General features: G+C 40.0%; 1 protein-coding gene across 4 annotated transcripts in view; it reads left to right on the top strand.

The window, feature by feature from the left end:
- CMIP (c-Maf inducing protein) overlaps positions 1 to 18,990 on the top strand; it is a 137,809-nt gene that overhangs the window by 692 nt on the left and 118,127 nt on the right. The window lies entirely within an intron of this gene.

Raw genomic sequence — 18,990 nt, 5'->3', positions numbered from 1 at the left:
GAGTGAACCCCGGAATGCCCATGGGGATTCCCCCCCCCCCCCCCCCCTTCTTTGTAATCCTAGGGATATTTAATTTTGCAGTTTCGGTGGGTTCCTTCGAGCAAGTCTAGTCTTTGTTATTATCATTATTATTGCCTTTTTTTTTTTTTTTGCCCCCCTCTTATTTTTTTTTTTAAATTCCTCCCTTCTCAACATGACACCAACGTGAAATCGCCACACTGAGCCTTTTCTATCCGAAACCGAAGTCGGCAGATGTCTGCTGGCACATTGGCCAAGTTGGAGGTGAGGGAGGTGGAGGATGCTTTTAATTCGAGAGCGAAGGCTCGGGGTTTGCACGGTCTTTGCTCTGCTTTGTTTTTTAGGCCTGGTTTTGGGGCTCTGATTTAGCGGTCACATACCCTGCCCAGGCACAGGCAACGTGATCGTAAAATATGGAGATTCCTTCAGGGTTTTCTTCCTAATGGAAAATGATGTAAGAGAAAAATGCAAGGTGGTGATATCAACAGCACAAAAGATGTACAATAGAGGGATACAGTCTTTGAAAATATGATTTATATTTACACGTACAACTTAAAATTTCATGGCCAGTGTTATTTGAACATTTGTATAGTATGTGATTTGACTACACCCAAATTTTGTCTAATAGCGATTAACACAGCTCACAAAATGTGCTTTAGACTGATTTTTAAATTATCCAGTACTTCGATCGTGTCGGTTTTTGATTTATATGTAAATATCTCATTTTTCTCAATGGCTTCATTCTGGCCTTCCTATAGGACACTCGTGATATGAGAGAGTAGATTGGCTTTTGTGTAGATTTCTGTTGATGGTGTATTTAAATGGGTTTCATCCAGTCTGTGCTGTGCTCGGAGGTTGGATTTTTTCACACTTTGGTACACAGACACACAGCTTGTGTAAATGTCTCTCCTGCATCGTGCTCTGCTGTGGAGTATTCCGAGCAGGTTTTCAGTGGGAGCTACTTTAACCTTCAGGTAGGCCAGCTGCCTATTCTCACAGAGCTCTCTTTTGTGCCACAGTGACATCTCTGCTTACCATTTCCACTGAGCTGTCGGGGATGTTTCCAAGGGAATATTTTTCTTTCTTTGATAGAACTACTGTGTAAAGGGAGAAGGAGGACTTGGTTGAGCATTGCTGGAGAAAACCCCCGAAAGACACGACCACAAGGAGTTTTTGCAGTTCTTTATTTTATTAAGATACCATCAGCTTAGAGGGGAAGTCGAATATCAGTGGAGATAAGGCATTTTCCTGGCAGTATCCATAGCAGATTATTTCTGAGCAGAGGACAAGGGTACCGGTAGAGAGGCACGATCATGCTTCAGATGTTAATCTCTGCAATGTGGCAATACTAGGCGTGAAGTTGTATTTGTACAGGAGACGTCAAACTCTGCTCGCTGGCAAAGCTGTCACCAAAGAAACCATCTCTGAAAAAATGTCTAAAGTCCTATGGGGTCGTGCTTTAATTAACGTTGAGGTGTTCTCGTTCCTAATTACTTTATGTATATAAATAGCAAGAAGATACTAAAACATTGTACGTACCGTTGAAGGCTCCATTTTGTTAAGCAGTGCTCTTCGTGCTTGGTCTTGCGCCTTATCACTTTTTTCCAGCACTAACTCACCAAGTAAATACCATTGTTCGCAGAAATATCTGTGCTTTACTATTTCAAGTAGTGTCTTTGGTTTCTAGGGAGTAAGTAGGGCACTAGGATAAGATCGGCGTTCACTTGTTGCCTGAACGTATGGGTATGTTTAGCAGGTATCTTTCAGACATTGGTTCTATGATATCTAGATTTTACTCTTTTTTTTTTTTTTTTTCCTGATCTGAAAAGATGTGATTTAAGCAAAATACGTGGTAGTTTAACCCCCACCCCCTACAGAAGTGGGGTACAGGCACAATGCCAAAACCTCCTGAAACTGTAGGTAAGATACTTAAATGCAACTAATTTGGCTTTCAAGACTTGTAGAGAAATATCCATACCGTCCATTGAAAGTGAGCATTGGGAGCACTCAACAACTTTGATAACAAGGTCATTTTTACATGTAGGGCTTTCCACAGGCAGGGTGCTTTATGAGCAGCCAGTAATTAATCTTCACATCATCCCTTTGCAAATCCTCTGGCATGACGAGTTTTACTGCATTCTATATAACATGAATAAAATCGAACAGGAAAATAACATCACTTTGTTTTGCATTTGAAAGCAAAAGTTGTAGTGACAGCTAAATCCAGATCTGGCAAATTATGTCCCTGAGTACAGTGGATAAGTTATTTGTTGATTCTAGGCACTTTTGACCCTTTTTATTGTCACTTGAGGCATGTATTTGAATTAAAAGTTGTCTCCCCACAAGCTCTTACTTGTCAATGCCTGGGCTGCGATAGAGGAGTTAGCGTTCGTTTGTGTATGGATTATTCATCTGCAGTTTTTGCCATGAGTAGACGCTGTATGTGCCCACATATAAATCTGAATAATGAGACCCTGACTACAGTTTTTTTGCGAGAGGTAGCTACTTCCGTTGTTTAATTAGGCAGTTACATGTTTTGTGCTGACAAGATAGCTTTCCGTAGCAGACGCACTACACAAGAATGCAATGGAACAAGTGTTAGGCCATCTTATTTTAGCAAAATTTAGGGAGGAAGAAAAGAATGTTCTCTACAAAGTGCTTTTTTCTGACGTTATCACAACCGTTTCAGTTAAAATAAGTCCATGTTAATCAAAAAAGAGTAATAATAATTTTATTCTGAATTGGTATATGCACTCAGTTAACAAATGGAAAGGCGTTAGTTTGTGGAGTGGAGAGTCCCATAACTGTAGGTGTTGCGACTTCATCTGATTTACGCGTTGTTTCCATTGTTTGCCTCATGTTTCTTATTTCTCAAAGAATGGGTTAAATATAGTAGTTTCACCATTACAGTTTCACTCGCATCATGTCCAGGCTTTCATTCTGGTTAAGTTTTTTTTTGGTGAAAGTAAATACCAATCTGTAACTTTTTTTTTAATGTAAATGCTAAAGTCCCGGTAGGAAATTTTGATACTTAGAAACTTTGTTTGCCAGACAACAGCTTGCCTGGGGATGAATCTGACTTTCTCCCCCATGGGAGGAATAATGTTTATTTTATAAACACCTACCAAACTCAAATGTAGCACCCTTACTAATTTTTTTTCCAGTGAGATGTGTCCTTGCACAGCTTGAAGGGCAGTGATAGTGAAAACAAAGACAGAAATAAAATCCAATTTAATATTCCTTGTGTGATTTTTTTTTTTTTTTTTTTGGTGTGTGTATGTGAAGAATAGCCCTATGTCTGTCTTCAGCAGAAATGTTAAAATTTAGTTTCCAGTAGTTTAAAGGTAGCTGTCATAACTAAACTTCTGTGCCTTTAATATCCTTCTGCCTTATCCCTTTTATGTCTCTGCCCTGCTTTTCTCTTTCATTCTTTTTCTTGCACCGTTTGGGATTGGATGTTTAGGACAATGAGTTTTAAAGTACTGGGTTGCAAGAAAGACTTGTGATACATATGTATGCACAGCAGACAAGGGAAGAATAAATAAGCGATTCATTTTCGCTGGCTAGGGATGACCTCTCTAATTCCCATCTGGGAAGATAAGACATAATTGAAACCATGAAGTTACTCATTAATATCCCTCAAGGAGGTGGAAACTTTGGCTTTTCATGCCCATTTCACATTTCTTGGTTTGCCTTGGCAGATAAGTTGAGTGTAATGTAATGTTATATTCAAAGCTGGTGACAATCCCGAAAAGATTTGAGTGTCTTTTAAACTTTCTTCTGTACAAAAGTGATGTGTGAGGACAATAGTTTATTGACAAGCTAGCTAGTAAGAAATACATCTGAAACAAGAATGTGAGTGGATTAGGGAACTGCATTTATATTTTCTCCTAGAGACAAGAACATACCCAATTAATATTAAATGAGGCAGGGCAGGATGATCTGTTTCGAATAGGAGAAGTGGAGTAGAAAATTGTCTTCTAATTGTTTTTTAAAATTCAACAATTCTGCTACTGCATGTTTTTCAGCATGCTATTACATGTCTTTCCTTCCTTCTTTTGGTAAAGATAGAGCAAAAATTCCTATCAAGCCAGACTCATTGTTTACTTTAGCACAGGTTCCCATTAGTTAGAAAAACACACTTTTGAAAATTAAATTTCCCTTGAAAAACAATTAGCTCAAGTGGGAAGTATTATGCAGAGCTCAGAAGTTTCAAAACAATCTTATAAGAAGAATTTTTTTAAAGCTTTCCTGGAAAAGGAATATTGTAGCATTATCCAGATTCCAAATAGAATTATTATGAATTAGTAATAACAGTAACAATAATAATAATGATGATGATGAGTAACCAGTCTGTTTGGTAAACCAAGTGCTGTCCTTAAGTCCTGTGCTATTGATGGGGCTCTACAAATGTGACTTAAAACTAGCTTGATGGGCCTGCCATCATTACGTGTATAAATAAGTATGGACACATAAATAAAAAAGCAATTTAAAGTAATTTTTTTGATCCGTTATAGCAATGGAATGATAAATGACTATTTAAATTTAATATTGTTTCATTGTTTTTATTTGACAAGAAATGGTACCTATGGGTTTTGTGTGTGCATGTTTTTGCCTATTCTGGGTTACTCTCCTGCTATCTATCAGGTATTTTCTTCAGGCACATCAAAAAGAGCATTGAATCTCATAATTTGCATACAACCCATGATAATTTAGAATTCTCTGCAAATTGAGAACAAATTGCTCCATGTTATCTATGCTGGTGAAATTGAGATTCTTTTTTAGAAGTGAAGGCAGGCATGCGCCTGCATTAACGACACCCAAATTTTTCTGAAGACTCGGTGATTTAATGGAATATTACTCTGTTGTGACAAACTTATTTTATTGCTATATTAGTTAGGAGCTCAGCATAAGAAAACCTAAAATGATATTTCTTTAAAGTTGTTTAATGCCTATCAAACATACCTTTGAATATATAGTTCCTACAGTGGTTAAAAAGCATATTTATAAGTCAGTAGTGTTAAGGTATGTGTTTATATGTCACAGAGCTTATATAAAATATGAAAACAGAAGCTATATTCATTGATAGAGTGAGAGCTCTTAAGGCTATTAGTGTTAACACCCAGCCACTAAATTTTACGTGTTTAGGAGCATAAATAAAAAGGATACTCAGGAATACTTCTGCCTCATTTTTCATTTTGGCTGGAGAGTAGAGATGTGGTAATAGTCCCCCTGAGGAAGCTTGCACATTGCCTCTGGTCCTCGATGGGGACCTGGTCCTGCATCAGAGCAGGGACTGGAGGAGCTCAGCATCCCTCGCGGGGCTGGGCCTTGGTGGAGCTGTGAGGTCATCTTTCTGTTTTGTTTTGGTTTTTTTTTTTTTTTTTTTTTGGTAGTAGAACATTGTTACTAGTGCTGGGAAGAGTCTGCTAGAGCATGGAAGTTGGGGTGTGGTCCTAGGAGAGGAGGTACTGCCCAGAGAAGTTGTGGATGCCCCATCATTAGAAGTGTTCAAGGTCAGGTTGGATGGGACTTGGAGCAACCTCATCTAGTGAAAGATGTCCCTGCCCATGGCAGGGGGGTTGGGACTAGATGATCCTCAAAGGTCCCTTCTGACCCACACCATTTTACGATTCTACGAAACACAAAAAGGAAGTTTAGTTTTTCAGAGGTGAAAGGCAAGGTTGAGAGTCCCATCTGCAGCGACATTCCAGTTTGCAAGCTTAGGTTTGCATTGCTAGCAAGAGAGGGAGAACAGAGGCTGAAGCCTTGGTCCCACCAAAATCGCTGACAGAACTGTGTACACTGAGGGACATTTTTGGAGGAAAAAGGTGGTAGGTTTAGGACATAGAGAGGAGTGTTTTTTCCGAACTGTTTAATTTATTGCATGTAATTTGTTCGTACTTTTGAAGTTCCTAAAGAACAGGTGAGTTTTAACGTGATACAATAAAAAGGCTCCTCTCATTTCCTTCTATGTTAGTAAGCATGGCTGGACTAACAGGGTTCTACTCATCTCCCCACATAAGGTTTATGAAAGAAGAGACCTACCTCAAATAGTTCAAGCGTTTTGGAGTCTTCAGAAGTAATTAGATTGTGGGTTGCATGGGTAGATTGTGGCTTGTTTATTTGTGTTCTGAGCAATGCTAGTTGCATCAGTTTTGCTCTGTGTCTGCATGTGTTCATAGATATGTAGTGCTTAATTCCATAAACAATTGCGTGTTTGAAGATGGTTGATACTTTAGCATGTATAATCCATATAAAGCACTTGTGCATGTCTGTGCACTCAATAAAACAACTTTTTCGCACAGTCTGATGATGCAGTGTCAGTAGCAGTATTGCTCTCTCAGGTAGTCCTGGCCTGTGCCATTCGTTTCTGTGTCTGTGCCATACCGTGTCAAGCTGTCTTTTGTACGCGCTTAACAGTTTGCAGGGTCAAGTTGAGAAAACCTGTGTGAACTGGCGGGGGAACACTTTCTCTGTTTAAACCTTTTGCAGATTTGTTGTCTTTCAACTGGATCAGGGAACTGATCTGTTTCAGCATATAGTCCGCCAGACTGTTGAGGAAGAAGAGAGAGGGAAACATGGTAGGCTGGAATTGCTGCCAAAAACAATGTATTATTAAATGATTGCGTAAAATTTTCCTGTTTTGCACAATATTTAAGAATGCAGGGGCAATACCAGGAAAGGGAAAAGACAATTGAAAAGCATACATTATAACTGAACACGTCAATGGTGAGTGAAGTTTTAGCTCTTGTAGTTGTGGAGGAAAATATGAAGTCAGAACCAGAAGCTAAATTAAAAGGCCTTCACTTCATAGACTTAAAGATTAGGAGAATTTAACAGTACTCTCTAGGTTTTGGAGGAGGGGGTCTTGTTTCAGGGTTTGGGGACATTTGATGTTACCAGTACTGGCGTTTCCAGTACTTAAAGTGATTTCTTGACTTTGCCTCTTGGGTTGTCCCATGACTGATGGGACAGGGCCAATAGAGTGGGAAATACAAAAGCAGGTAACATGCCAGGTCACAGACTGTGGTGTCCAGGGCATGAGTTTATGGCGAAGGCCATTTCCTTCTACTTTAATCTTAGTTTTCAGTATGTTTTTAAATAATTTTAAGTCTTTTTTCCCTTTTTTTGGGAAACTTGGAGAAAAAAGGCATCTGTTTTTTCTGGATTTGAGCATGTCCGCTAGATGTGTGCCGTTATTAATTGAGCTCAAGAAACTTGTCAAGTTGCAATGACTAAAATCTGAACTGGAAGTACACTCTGTCACGTACATTCTTGGTCTCGCTCTGTTGAAATCAGTAGGGTAATTTGAGGAGAGGGATTACCATTCATTGCCTGTAATGTGAATGGCAGGATGTGCTGTTCAGAAAGCCAGAAAAGTTCAGCAAAAGATCACTGTGCAGCTTTCAGGTTGGCTGCTAGTTGGGAGAGATGGCTGACTCTACTGTTAGGCTTGTACAGCTCTCTACAAAATAGAGCCCCATTTTTTTCCCTTGGTTGGCAGATCTCGAGGTGTTGAGCAGCCTGCGCTAAGAGGAGCGGCTCTTTTATGAGCGAGAGGCTTGCTGGAAATTTCCCTGTTAGACAGAACCAGTGTAGAAGCTGTTGCTATTTCACCCATTTTATGCCAACATTTAGACAGCACTGGCCTGGTGGAAAGTTAGTTTGTGACATTACTTTCTTCTATGGAGAAAATGGGGGCTGAGGACAGAGAAACTAATGAGGACTGCTCACCACAGTCTGAAAGCCCTGGTAAGGACAGCAATGAACGAACATCTTCAAGACATGACAGACCATGGGACCAAGTGCTTCCTCTGCACCTTCCTATTCTGCAAAGCTGGGGAAAACACATGCAATTTGCTGCAGTGTATCAATGTTTAATTATATGGTAGAGTCGTGGTGGATCAGCAAATGTAATTGCCGACAGGACGAGTGGGGTTTTTTTGTTTGTTTGTTTTTTGTTTTTTAATTCGCATCCCTGTAGCTGAAAAGGCAAGGTACCGTGGGAGGAGGGCGAGCTGATGTCAGTGATGCAGGGAAATGTAGCCTGGCTTGCTGAGCAGCCCCAGGTCAGGCTGCGCTGGGGTGCATGCCCTTCTCATTCAGGATTCCTGGAGAGGTCCTGCCAGGCACTGCTGCTGCTCTGTGGGGCATGTTCCAGCCCCCTCCTGCCTCTCTTCCCCAGAAAATAGAGGTTTATTAAGAAAAAAATGCCACTTGCTGCAAATTGATCTCTTTTCCCCCATACGGTCTTGAAATTTGCTGAAATACTGCTGTGGTGTGTGGTCCTGGCTGAACCTTGTGTGAAGGTGAATCCTCTACAGGGGCAGCTGCCCCAAATTTCTTGGAGGCATAGGAAGATGGTGCTGCTGCTTCTGCTGTTGTCTTGCTTGATATTCACATCTGTAGCCATTTTCACTTTGGAGGCAGTGGCAAAGTGTGAGGTTTAAAATGGGATAAGCCTTTTATGGGCCTTTGAAGTGTCTCTCTCTCTTGTGTGCTCAGAATTACCAGTTGTTTCAGGGGTAAGAAGAGCTCTTGCACTTTTCAAAGTATGTGGCAGTTTCCCTAACATTTTTGTTCTTGTGACCGAGAGATTGCATGATTTTTCTCATTGGATGAAAAATTTAAAAGGAAAAATTGCTTTCACTCTCCTTGAGGAGAAGAGTAATAACCAGGGCTTCAAAAAAGATGAATAAAAAATGAATATCCAATGTTTCTCAAGCTCCAGAGCTCTAATTTCATGATATTAAGAATGGGAATGTTGAATGCTTGGAACTATCACTAAAGGGCTTTTGCTTCTTCCAGTGCTTAAAGAAATGCTGAATAAAATAAAATCTTTTTCTCCTTTTGAAAAGTTTAAAACTCAAATCTTAAAGCACACAGAAACAGATTTAGGTTTTGTAAGATTTTGTTTACAAAGATGCCACGTGGCACAATAAATGTTGCCTGAAGAAAGCTGAGATTAAGCTAAATCAGAGGGTTTTTTTGAGAATACACAATTGTATTCTGAAATATAATTATTTTATATTTTATATAATATTTTTCTTAGGCCTAGAGAGAAAGTGTGTTTGCAAGTGATAATAAGAAATAATATTTTTTTTTCTTAGAAATAAGTTGTATGTGTTTTTGAAGTGTACAGATGTCTATGCATATTTTATGGATGACATTTCTGGTGATGTTAACCCAAAGGTAAGGCAAGAATTTTGTAAGCAAAAAAGTCGCCTCGTTCTTTATTTGTGTATAGACAGTTAACATGTAACTGAGCAAAATTAGGTAGTTGCATGTGCAGGTAGACAGTTTGGATAATTTTTAAAAGAAAACACTTTTTTTTCCTAAACCTCCTGAAGATAACCATGGTGTGTTCCCAACAGTATGTTTCAAACCATGTGGAGCAGATATTTCTCAATGGTGAAGCTGTGATGTTGCTATTTTTTTTACATGGCAGTGGCTCTTTCCTCCCAGTCTTTGTTTGTTTTGGCTATTTGAATATACACTTTAGGGATCGGCAGGTGTCTCTTACCATGTCTGGTTCCTGTTGTAATGGGGTTCTGTTGTACCACAGAGTTTTTTGTTTGCTACTGTAATACAATTAGTGTGTATTGCGAGCAGGCTATGTTTTTGCTCTATCTGTGCAAGCACCTAAAATAAGACTGAGTGACTTTGTTACCCATTTTCAGGAATAGGCATGATTAATAGTAAAGTAGAAACTGCTTTTAAAAAAAGCGTTTCTGAAACTTGCCAAGTGGAATCCAACTTTTTAATCAAAATACTAAGGGTGCGTATGTTTTTTCCATAAATATAAATGTCTGCTTGACCTTCTGTGGAAAAAAAAAAAAAAGAGGGATTATTTTTGGCCTTTAAAACAATCAGAAAAAAATGATTTTTGGATGACAGTATAATGACTTAATTCTACAAGTCCTTGGGTTTCAACTTCACTGTGCTTCAACTGTCTCAAAGTGCTTCATGGTCAGTGTTTTTGTACATGGGGAAAACAAAGAGATAAATAAATGTAGATCAGACTTTCAGACATGTCTGCTACTGTTGGTTCATGCTTAACTTGCAGTTCCGTCTCAGTTGGTGTATGCATCTATGGTTCACCCTGGAGTGTCTTAGGTTGGACACCAAGATTCAGTAGCATGTTGTGCCTTGCCCTAATGTTCATGGTAAATCACTGGTAGGAGTTGGAGCAGAAGCAGTTTCTTTGCTTTGGCTGCCAGGCTGCATCTTCCCTCCTGATTTTGATGGCTATTCGTTTTCTTAGTGGTTGTAAATCTCATTAAAAATCAGTGGAAGTGTGGGAGAGTGACTGACAGCAGAACGTGGCCCCGGGTGTTGTGTTCTTCTTACTACCCTTCAATCTTCCTGCAAAGAAAATATCTGTCGGGGAACCAGGTGCCAATCAGTTCAAATCTCTTGCTTTCTGCAGCGTGCATGCTTTGTATATTCTTCTAATAGTCACTGCTGACAACCTACCACTTTGCTTTTGCTTTAGCGGCTGTTAAGATTTAATTCAGAAGTAGAGAGTAAGTCAGGGAAACCTTGACTGCACTGAAATTTTTAGGATGAGAGTGATCTTGCAAAATTACTGTAGAAGCAGGGTGTTGCAATCCGTTTTTGGAGAAAGATTGGCAGTTGTCTCCATTCTCATACCTTGGATTTACTATACAAACTTTTTGATGTTGAGCTTCTAAATTTAGGAATCACTTGAGAAGAATATGATTGCAGAGGCATCTCAAAACACCACTTTTCTACAATGCAGGCTGTAAGAAGGTAGGAAACTGAAAGTAGAAAGTTACGTGGACTCTTAAATGGTTCATCTGTGAGCCGTGGTGTAAGCTAATGCAATTCTGCAGATTTTTTTCTGGTAGCTATGCAGTTATTCTAGTTGGGGATCCGAGTGTCACGTTGTTCCTGGCAGCCTGAAAAGGTAGTTGCACAGCGAGAGATTTCTTTGCCCCGACTGTTACAATGCCAGGCAGTGCATTGGATGTCAGTGACAGAGAGTTGTGAGCGTGTGCTTTCCTTGGATGCTATGACTCCATGATGCTCTGACTATAGCTGTGGTGTTCTGTCATCTGAACAGTTTGCTTAGTATCTTGGCTCTGAGAAAGAAAGTGGCAGGAGGGGACCAAAACTGTTAAAGGCCCAGTGATTCTTTGAAGAACAGCATTTACTCCTGCAGCAGAGGTGTTTTCCATTTACTTCGACGGACTGTGTTGAGTGAGATCCATCCATGTCCTTGTCTTACTGCTCAGTAGTGAAATGCCCATAGTTTGAGTACTTGTTGATTGCTTGTGGAAGATGAATCATGTTCAATGAAGCAATTGTATTCCTTATCCAACAGTAATGTAGAACGGAGAGGTTTATCTGGATGTCGGGAGAAAGAGAAAACAACTTCATGTTACAGATGTCGTTCAGTCATTGTTTAAACCAGAGAAAATCTATGCAATTGCTGTAAACTTCTACCTTTAGTAAATAGGTTATAGTAGCACAATCATGGAGTTGGAAAAGGAGCTTCAGCTTATTCTTTCAGTACAGGAATACTGACGCTTCTTCACATATTCTTTACAAAAGGAATAGCAACTCCAGCTGTGTAGTAAGGGCTTGAAGTAGGATTCCCAATTGTTTTTGTTATGAAATGCAGCCAATTTTCTTTCCCGGTATATGGAAGTAAAGACCGTTGATGAAAGATATTATGCAAGTGCAAATTATTAGTCATTACTTTGTTTAGTTTTTCTTTCAACTCTTCATGGTTCTTTCACATCCTTTTTTTTTTTTTTTTTTGTCACTGCTGTTATGGGGACTTTTGAGAAAAGTTTGTAAATTTTTAACTAAAAAGTAGCCTGAGCGACTCTCTTTTACTACTGAGTTCCCAGAGGAGCAAGCAGCTTGAGTGGAGTCCTGGCACTGAAAATCTCATCTACTTTGCAACTGAACATTGTGGACATTGAAGAAAATATAAAACTTGTGCTGGCACAGAACTTTGTTGCTGAAGATGAAAGTACGGACACAGTCAACATGTCTCATCTGACTGAAAACACGTTTTCTAAGGTTAGGTAATTAATCTTTTGTGATTGCTGTGAATGAAACAGGAAATAAAGCTGGAAAAGCTTGAAATTAAATGAAATATGCAGGACCAGACATGCACTTTAGTATTAAATATTGACATACCCGTTCTAGGTAACCACTTTGCCTTTGGAGCCCAGCATTTGCCTGAAGACTGTAACGTCTTCTTGCTCTCATGTTTATGGTGAAAAAAGTATTGGCATTGAGAAATATTGCTAATGGCTTCTCTCCTAACACAAACTTATGCTTCTTTTGGTGCTATGTCACTGCCTCCCTTGAAATTAATCTTCTCTGATTTATTGTAAGTTATTTCAAATGTCCCCAGTGACTTGGGTTGACTAATGTACTTTAAATCTGTTGAAATCAAATCTGTCGTGGGAGTTGACTGTGTATAAAGCTGCTCACTCGTGGAGATAGATGACATGGGAAAGTACTGAGCCCTACTTGCTGCTTGCCCAAATATAGGACCAATCCTCCATTGCTTTAAACCTATGGACTGGTGTGTGGGTTGGTTGGTTTTAAACCTGGGGTGAATCGGGATTGAGGCGGCACTAACTATATGCGTTATCTATATATTGTGCAGGCTATATACATTTATGGTACTACAGTATGGCCTGAGTGGACTTGAAGGGGGAAGGGAAAGAAAGGAGGTGATGATATGAAAAATTTAAACAAAGCATCTTCAAGTTAGAGATTGGATCTGTGTGCTCCAGCTGAAAAGGGAAGTCTCCGAGTTAGTGACAGCAGCGTGCTTGTGACTGGAGCTTTTTGACTCATCTTGAGGGCTGTAGTCCACAGTGCAGCTTCTTAATATGAGGTGAAGGTGGCCTTCTGGGGCGGCACACAGTGTGCGAGGCCTATGCCATTGTATCTTTGCTTTTGAATACAGTTTAAAAATAATGGAAATGTTTAAATTTGGTGGATTATGTTTCCTAATGCCTCTTCATTTATCATACCCACTTTAATTGAAGTAAAGATGCAATGCTGTGTTACATTATCTAGCTTTAATGTCAAGGGTTTGGGAAGTTGTGTCTCTCTACCTGTCAGATTTTCTTAGCAGAAATAGGAGAAAAAAACCTACCCTGTGCATCATCTTGCCTGTAAAGTCTGTACCTGGAGATCTTTTGAGAGCTGCTGTCTTGAGACCCTTGTGTCTGATCTAAGACTCTTGCTGTGCTCCGATTTCACATTACCCATTTTTTTTTCTCTTGCATTTGTAAGAAAAGCCTGTACAAACAATGCTCTGCTGTTTCCAAACACTGTGAAGTTTTCCCCTTTGCTTCCTGTTTTTGTAGCACGTTTGTGAAAAGACCTTGTCTTCTTTGCACTGGAGTTAGTGTTAATGTAAATGCATTCAGCATTAGCTACTGTGTTCCTGCATGTAGGGACCCGAGTTTCTCTTCAGCAAGCATTATTACTCTTTATTTATGGTAAGACTAGATTAAAAAAGACTTGTGCATGTAAAAGTGAAAGCACAGGCAGTGTTAAATTACGAAGTCATGAACTTGTTATTTCCCCTCCCCCCAAGTATGCAGGCCAGTTAGTAGCCTAGTGATCTATACATGAGGCTTTAATTGGATATACGCCCAGAGTGCAGATTAATATGGAAAAGCTATAAAGGCATGGGTTCACAAACTTTATTTGACCACACAAGGACCGTCTGCATGATCCCATGTGGAATGTGTGAGGGATTCTCGAAACAAAGAAATACCTTCATGTATTTGGGCAGATCTGCATGTAGACCACAGGATACAGAGGTGATGTCTCTGCATTGAAGTCAATAGACTGTTGGTTAAATAGGACTTCCTCAGCCTAGCATTCACTTCATGTTTCTTAGGAGTGATTTAGGTAGGGCAGAGGTGCACCTGTGGCCTCTGTGTAATTTACCCAACTTCTTAAGTTTTAGTTTTGAAATTGTTGAAGTCTTCTTTTTACGATTGGATATAATCTTGGCTGCCTTTGGAGGTATGGGAGGGGCAGGGCAAATCTCCCTGTAGTGAAATGAAAACAAGCAGATGTCTTGACGGCAGCTGGCTAGAGATGAATCATTTCACATAAACTTGCCTGGAGAACATGATCTTATTCCTCTATAAACCTATACTCCAGAGGGAAGGGAGAATCCCCATTAGTCAATGACACCCTCCTGGCCTAAAATTCCAGTGTTTCTAGTTTGCAAATCACATGAAGCACATACGGACTACTAGCTGTATTCAGCAAAGGCTTTCTCAAGTTTGAAGACACTTGTAACACCGATTTTATGTCTCTTCTTGGAAATGCTTTTGTAAATGAAAATTACAGTATCCCTAAATGTGTAAAAACAGTCACAGTCACACCCCTATGTCCCCCAAACCAGTTTAATAATGATAAGATCTCTTTTAAATTGGCATAGTATTACAGTAAAGAGTTTGGTTCCTTAGAAGAGCCCTGTTGCAGGTGTAGTTGACCTTCCTGACCCTTCATATGATGGAGAGCAGTAAGGCATACCACCCATCTCAAAACTCTCTTCTTCCTCCTTCCCCTTCCCCATGAGTTTCTGGAAGGGGCTGTCACTTTCAGAAATGAGAGTGGTGGCCCTGGATCTCACTGGAATGGTGCTGAGCTTAAGTTGTACGTCTGGGTGCCAGAGTGATCTACCGCTGTTGGCTTCTTCAGCCTTTGCTGTCCTATTTCCTCCCACAACTTAGGGTCCTGTGCCAGGATAGCTTTGCAGTTAATTCTTAATACAGCTCAGCGTTGGAGTTGTGCTGCGTGCAAGCTTCCTGCAGTTCAGGCTATCTTGGTACTGTTTTTTATTCATTTTGCCATCCTCTGCATGGTTGTATGGCACACTCTTCGGTTGTTCCCTGAAGATGGTGGGGTGGAAATGTTATCTCCTGTCATATAAGCCCTAATGAACATGAAAGGTGGAGAGCTGACAGTAACTATGCTCGAATAGTTGCAGAAAATAAGGTAACCCTAATTAAAGTTTTGTGCAAATATTTTCAGCATTTGATTCCAACCATTTGCCTAACGAAGATGGAATAGTCCTTAGCTCTCTGCCTGCAGCAAGAGTATGGGAATTGAAGTGACTCATTCTCAGGGACATGGCAGTGGGAATGAGGCACTGCTGTGGTTGCAGATAATTCCCTGGAAGTCTCCGTTGTGCAGAATGCATTAATTGAAGAGATTCATGAGCTGCTTAATGTCACATCACTTCATTTCCTCATCAGGGAACTGGGAGTCTCATCTGTATAGGAAAAAACAGGAGTGCTCTGGTTGTGAGTAAATCTTAACCTTTGTAAAAAGAGGTTCTGTATGTTGCCCAGCATATTGCCCTGTATTGAACCTGTTGCCATGTAGCTTGAATTTTTTCTTGCCATCCTATCAGCTGTGGGGACAGAGACAGCAGTGTAAAGACGTGTATTTCTGAGTGCACAGAAGTGAGCAGTGGAGACGAGGAGGGAACTGTTTGCTGCTGGTTTCTTCAGTGAAGTGCAGCAGAAGGATGGATGCTTCCTGTTTGTAACCGATCACCATCTGTGATGATTGCATTGGTCTCAGAAAAGTGACGTATCTTTATATTCTAGAGAGAGGATGTGGCATAGGATACCCCTGCAGAGAGCTGGTAATACAGTGTGATACTGTGTGGTCTTTGCCTGTTCCGGAGTGCATGGGAGCATACATATCTCTGGGGAATGTACTCCTGCAGATAGTAACGTGTTCCTAGTAGGCAGATCTGATGCATTGTGTAGGCAGCAGAAAATAAACAGTGCAGCCCACCGTTTGCAGATTTAAACTGGAGAAGGGAATGTGCTGCACGTACGGAAATCTGTCTTGCCATGTGTGGTATCTCAGTTTTCAGCATCAGATGTACCCTAATTCTGGTTTTCCCCCAATGCCTGTGTTTCAGACTGTTTTGCCCATTGCAGGTTCAGGTGAGAGCTAGTACAGAATAAGTCCTGTGGCATTTGCCATAGTTTATCACATGGCCTCTTAAGACACGGCTACTGCCTGAGTTTTTATCCCTGTATTAGTTTTATGACATGGGAAACATTGTAGAGAAAAATACAGTTTAACACTTCAATAGCTACTTGTTAAAAAAAAAAAGGGGGGGGGGAATGCACTTTTCTTACTTTTTTGACTAGAAATTAGTCAAAATCAAGATTTCTACACTTTGTTTGGATTTCTAAGTGTAAAGCATTTCTGAAGGTGATTTTATCTTACAGCTTTGGATCTGATCCTTGACCAAGGGGAGCTGGTCAGTGAGAGGAGATGCCCTTTCATGTGGCTTTATGTGCCACTGCTATCCTCAGTTTTGGGAGAACCAATGAGACCTTAGGGCTGGACTTGGACATCTTTTGTCTTTCTAGCATCTAATCGCACCAGGAGGTCACAGTGGTTTCAGTTGCATGACTCAAGCTTGCATCTGCCACGAACAGCCGTGATGCGCTAGCTACACTTTTTTTTTGTCTGTGGCAAGCTGGTTAAGCAATAAGAAGTACCTTTTAGATCCACTAATAACTTGAGTTTTCCTTCATCTATGCCTTTGGGAACATTTCAGTACTTTGCCTGGCAGTGTATCACTACTTTGAATCGTGTGCAGAAAAATGTCTGAAGCAAATTAAACAAAATGACTTGTGAGTAAAAGATCAAGTCAAAACACTGTCGAGATGAAAATCACCGAGTTGATGGGTGCAGTCTATATGTGACTGGGAACCCTTTAATGATGCCAGGAGAAAAAATTGACCATAGTAGACAAAGTTGCACTTGAGGTTTCTGTGACTTAAAAAAAATAATCTCTTTATTCCTGTGATTTATTATTTCTGTGGTCACATGACACGAGCTATTGCGAACATGAGTCTTAGCGGAAGATCCAACAGGTTGCTTATTTCAGCAAAGTCTGGCTTGAGTCTAAATCTCAAAAAATTAAGGTGGAGAGAATGGGAGTGAAAAAAAGAAAATTATTCTTCTGGCATTATATTTGTGGCTTGGCACATCTAGATCCTGGGAGTCCATTCCATTGTTTTTACTCATAGCATTTCTCTCTCTTGTTGGGAATCACTAAGAGTGATTTGGCATCTGTACCATACTAGTAAAAACAATCTTAACTACTTATAATTAATGAATCGTGTAAGCTGGCAGTCACTGATTTGAGGGGATGGAATAACAAACATAAGGACAATGTGAATTCTGCATTTACTGGCAATGTATGTCAGAGAAAGAGCTGCTTTATTTATCTGGTGCTGAATTGCTTTAGTGTGTGGACTTTTAAATAAGCAATGCTTTAAGAAAGTGTATCAGTTGCTTGAGCTGAGGCCTGTATCTTGGCTGAAAAAATGGCATAAGTTTATATCATCATGTGTAGTGTGACTTGAAATCCTTGTGAAGAGAAGATGCTGTCATGTTTTCCCTGTTGTATCTATCTGGTTTTACTAGGTGGGAAAATAAACCACCCAATTTTTTAAATTAGGATGGTTTAGTGTAAAAAGACAAAACCCAGACTGAGATCCAGCAAGTGAAAGAATGATGGTTTTCAAATGGTGACGCTTGTTATTGAGTTTTGTTGTTCTTGATGGAGAGAAAATGGTACCTTTTTCTTATTAAGAGTTAATCCACAGCAAGATATTTAAAAAAACCAAAACGAGCTACCTGGACTCATTTTTAAAGAGAGGATTTTTGGGGGGAACTCTTTATTGGTTCAGACTTCTATGGTCTCTCTTTGGACTGTCTGTTTAGGATGTATATGTATGTCTAATTCAGTCGAGAACTAGATAGGATAGTACTCCCTTTGCTTTGGTCCTTTTATTTTTTGAGCATTCCTCCTCACATCAAAATCTTACAAAATGCCTCTGTTTCCCTATGGAAAGAGGACCATTTTAGGGAGAGCTGATGTTCTGGGCGGTATATTCGAGATAACTATAGATGCTAGAGGAAGAGAAAGCAGCCTCAGGAACAATAGGGAGGCTTTAAAAAGCTGTTTAATTTGTGCCAAGCTGCTACTTTTTTGTTGTTGTTGTTGTTGTCATAGAAATGTGCCAGTCCGTGTCTCTCACAGATGAGCTCACTAACTGAATGGCTGTGCAGGATGAGTCTGGTTTCAATGAAGATGTTTATACTTGAAGAACGCAGATGGACTTAAACCACAGCCCAGAATCTAAACACCCCTGAGCTCCTGGGGGAGGGGAGTGATAGGAAATGAAATCTGGATTTTATAGCTCAGGCCTGCATCTGTCCTCCTGGATTTGGCTTTCTAAGTTATTATGGGAAAGTAGGAGAGGAATATTATCTGCAGTAAAGGTTTGTTTGTTGTTGGACTTTGGGGGGGGAGGATTATTTTATATTTGGGCCAACTCCATTGGGTTGGAAGAACTTTCCTGCCTAGACGTCTTTGCAGGACCGTCACGGCTGAGGTTAATTGGTTGCAGAGATGTTACTCTAATGTGCAGTCTTTAGCAGGTAATTTTTCTGTCATTTCTGTACTTCTGTTACTCTTTGTCTTTTGAAATAAAATATTTTGAATGAGAACTGACAATCTTATCTTCTGCACTGCATGTAAAAAGCTGTGATACAGGTTTGGTAGAAGTTTACACTTAAATTTTGCTGGTGCAAATGGCTGCAAATGGTAGAAGCAGCATCAGACCTATGAAATACTGAAGAATTTGCAGACGACACAACTAATAATCTTCAATGAGGTGTGTCATTGAGCGTTGAACAAATGTAGTGCAGTCAACAAACACAGTGTGCTATGTTGAACGGGGTGGTGTTCAGTGCGGGCAAAAAATGTCCTTTGCAGGATTTAGCCTCTGGATTGTTTGCTTATGAGCATAATTCTGTGAATTCTTTTTACTTCCAAGAAGCCCATTAATTCTTTATTTTCATCTACATTTGGCACTGTTAGAATGCCTCAAAGGAGCTTAGGTG

This window comes from Harpia harpyja, chromosome 9 (assembly GCF_026419915.1).
Source record: "Harpia harpyja isolate bHarHar1 chromosome 9, bHarHar1 primary haplotype, whole genome shotgun sequence".
NCBI lineage: Eukaryota > Metazoa > Chordata > Aves > Accipitriformes > Accipitridae > Harpia > Harpia harpyja.
The sequence above is the reverse complement of the archived record's forward strand: the minus strand, read 5'-3'. Positions and strand labels throughout refer to the sequence as shown.